We start from the raw sequence: 3,680 nt of genomic DNA on the forward strand, positions 1-3,680 counted from the left end.
TATTTCATAACTTTTTTTTGACATATATAGTGTTTGAAATAGAATTCGGGGAATAATTTATGTGGATACTACATGTGTGAGTTCATCCATGGCTTTATAGGTCCCAAGCATATAAACGACCACGAATTCAGAGTACGTATACAAATTTCTTAACAATAAATTAGTTCTAATTATGCAGATCCATTGATCTAATATAATAACCTTTGCTAATGACATAGATTATGCACATGAAAGAAGAACTCCTTGAGAAGGAAAAAATCATGGCAATTCAAGAACAACTCAGTGGATTTCTTCTGAACGAGGTAGTAAAACTGATAAAAACCCGCTAGGGTTGATTCTGGATCTTTCGATGAGAGAAGATGGATAACTCAATTTGGGGATGGAGACGACGTTCACGACCTGACTACAACCATCCAAGAATGCTGCACCTTAGCAACCGATACACCACCTCCAATGGTCGTCGCGATTTTGTGGAGCACGAAGAACCAGACCACTAGGGTAATTCCTGCAAGCAATCGAGGAACAACCACGAACAAGTAGAACAAGCAACTCAATCAAATATGGAGATGAAAACGAATCTAAAATCACAAAGTTAGGGTTCTGAATCGAGTAGAACGGATGGTCTAATCGACACACGCGTCTACAACGAAGTAGCAATGGCTAAACTTTCAACAAAATAAAACCCAATCTGTTTGTGGCAGCTCTAATCCTTATTAATACCTAGGAGGATGATCAGGGGGGTCTAGTGTCGTGCTCTAACCCTAGGACACATCCTTATTGGACCCGACTTGATACAAGGCCCATCGAGTCAAAATAAGGCGACGCAACACATTTGACGGAAAAATCTCTTGGTAGTAATTTGATCATGGCAACCGCCTCAGGAAAGGTATGGACATGAGTCTAGATCCATATGAACATAAACTTCAAAAGGATTCCAATGAGTACTTCAATATCCAAAACGGAGTCCGGATGAAGTCGTGGCCGCCGTCGCAAGTTAGTGCAGTGCTGCATTCCAAATCCAGCCCCAAAACGTGTTGGATTTGATCTCTTTCTTTCCTTGGGCCAAAAGTGATGTGGTGGTCTAGTGGACGATATTGGGAATACTTGGACTTGGCCCCCAATCAACTTCTTTGGTCCTCCATGCCTTCCATGTGTTTTTAACACTCTTTTTGATCCACGTATGTATTTCTGAAAATGACAATGAACACACATCATGGTGCAGCATCAATTCATCAAATGTATCAAATACAATTTTGATAAAGAATTGGTTCACCATTGAATCAAAATTTACTAATGTGATTGTATCCGAGCAAGTGATGTCCTCATCATTCAACGGTGCAAGTCGTCCTCGACTCGCTCCAATGGCATTCAACGGTGCTTGGTTTGATGTTGGAACACAGAGCGACGGCTATGCTGCGCGGCCACAACCAGCAATGCTCCCCTTCTTCGGGCTTACCCTTTTGCATAAGAGAAATCCAGCAGGAGAGTTCCATAATGATGGATCAAATTTGCATCACCAACAGGACCTGGGTTCATAATAGTTGATCCAAAATATTGAACTTGGAAAGTTTATGCAATGTAATATTATTCATATATGTGTATGCACAATATGTCTATGTATAATATTATCTCAAATGTAATATTTTGGATCAAATACAACTATATATATTGTGTATTAGAACTTAGGAAATAAATACGAATATAGAATAAAGAAATAGAAAAGAAAATGAGAAAAGAAGAGGAAAAATAGAGAAGGCTGTAGTACTGGTAATACCAATTGGTACTAAATTGGCCTCTACCACGCGGGACGTGGCACCCAATTTAGTACCGGTTGGGGTACTAAGGGGTCCTTCAGTACCAGTTATTTGAACCGATACTAAAGGACCCCCTTAGTACCGACTTAGCAATACCGGTTGCACAACCGGTACTAAAGGGGGGTTTGGACCCGGTACTGAAGGCAAATTCCCCGGCAGTGATAGGATATACATCATGTTCATTTTTTATTTTATCAATATGTGGAGGGGAGCTTCGATTCTACAGGAAAAGTTCTAAAATGGACGCTATGATAGTTCGCTCACATGCATTGTTTGATATGCCCTATATTCCAATTCTAAAATGTTTGAAACCAGTAGTATTATACTCAGGAATAGAATTCAAGTTACCTATAAATGGCTTCTATATCATATATATGACAAAAGGAGCAGTACCAAAAACATTGCTAAATTCGTTTCTTAGAATTTATTTTAGATAAAGCAGTATCCACACAGCTCTATGGGACATATTTTTATTTTCAAGTATTACAATAAAGTAGTAACCCCACTCACGATAACTAGTACCATGCTCATACGGTGTTGTATTTTCTACCTGAGCAACAACATAGACAGAACCCAGACACAACAAAAATCTATTGGGAATAAAAGGTGAGAAAGCAAAGGTTCAAAAGTTGTTTGGTACAAGTGAGGCTTGATAGAGAAAGGATCAAACATAGGCAACATGTACAAACCTCACAATCTAAGATACAAAACCTTCAGTCACAACAAATTTGGAAATCAATATTGTCATTGCTAATTTTTTGCTACAAACTTCTAGATTTTTAAAGTGCTAAATATATCAAATAAACACTTTCCACCCATAAGCAAAACGCAGCATGCAACACTCAAACTTCAAATACCAACACTACTTATGACCATCTGAAAAGAGGAGAAGCTTTTGTAAACTTACTAAACTACCATGTACATACTGTTTATTTACTAATAAAAATGAAAAGGACTATCCTGTGGGGAATTCCCTCCACACTTTCCTGTTGAAAAAAAGGACATAAAGGGGGCAAAGGAAAACACCAAAATAAAGCTGACTTCGTGGATAGAAACTTGATCTCACCTGAAGCGGCAGTGACGGTCCAAGCTGGAGCATATTCGATGACGGTGATCTCATCGCCGCTCTTGTTGTCCGCACAATTCCGTTCACAATTTGTGGTTCCTGTCTCCATTCTGGATGCATACTCTGCTCAAGCCCTAAGAGAGAATCTTGCCTTGCCTGTTCTAGCTCGATGGTGTATTTGCCATTTTGCAGGGCTTTGATGAGGAAGAACATGGTGATGGGGATGGAAGTAAGGCATCTGAGCGTTTTGTAGGAGCCATGGCACAAAGATTATGTGCCACAGGGAGTCTAAATTTTTGGTGCCCTTCCAAGGATTTTGGTGTAGTCCCAATTATATAAGTATATATTATGCAAGGATGGTGCATGTATTTATATAGATGTAATGTATCTAAATTTATCATAGCAATTAATGTTTGAGTCTACAACGAGATATTGGTAGCATAGTATGGATTCAAGTGCCGCTCTATCTCACCAAACACGTAGGCACGGTTGCGTGCTAGGTTTTTGTCGCCTAGCTAACCGATTGTGGAAAAGAGATATTCTTTTTTTTTCTAGGAGCCAAAAAGAGATATTCTAATGAACAAGTGTTTTGCCGTGTTCCTAGCTAACCGAATGCCGTGTTTTGCTCCTGCTGGAAGCCAAATGTCTCGTGATTGCACAGTTGTGCATATGGCTGCAGCCACCTGCCTTTTGGTGAAAAAGTTAATATGTTTATGGACATCTTGCGTGAACATGGTTTATGATGGCAAGGTGTTAAGACTTGCTAATGACACCTTGGTGCTATTTTAGTGGTGTTTTTT

The 3,680-nt window shown here is 39.4% G+C and overlaps 1 long non-coding RNA gene across 1 annotated transcript; it reads right to left on the minus strand.

Moving 5' to 3' along the window:
- Positions 1–537: 537 nt before the first annotated feature.
- Positions 538–3,457, minus strand: LOC140223071 (uncharacterized). Its single transcript, XR_011898511.1, has 2 exons — positions 2,881–3,457; positions 538–1,526 (listed from the first exon to the last, which is right to left on the minus strand). It is a non-coding gene; the product is annotated as an uncharacterized lncRNA (long non-coding RNA).
- Positions 3,458–3,680: the final 223 nt, after the last annotated feature.

This window comes from Setaria viridis, chromosome 6 (assembly GCF_005286985.2).
Source record: "Setaria viridis chromosome 6, Setaria_viridis_v4.0, whole genome shotgun sequence".
In the NCBI taxonomy this organism is placed as follows: Eukaryota; Viridiplantae; Streptophyta; class Magnoliopsida; order Poales; family Poaceae; genus Setaria; species Setaria viridis.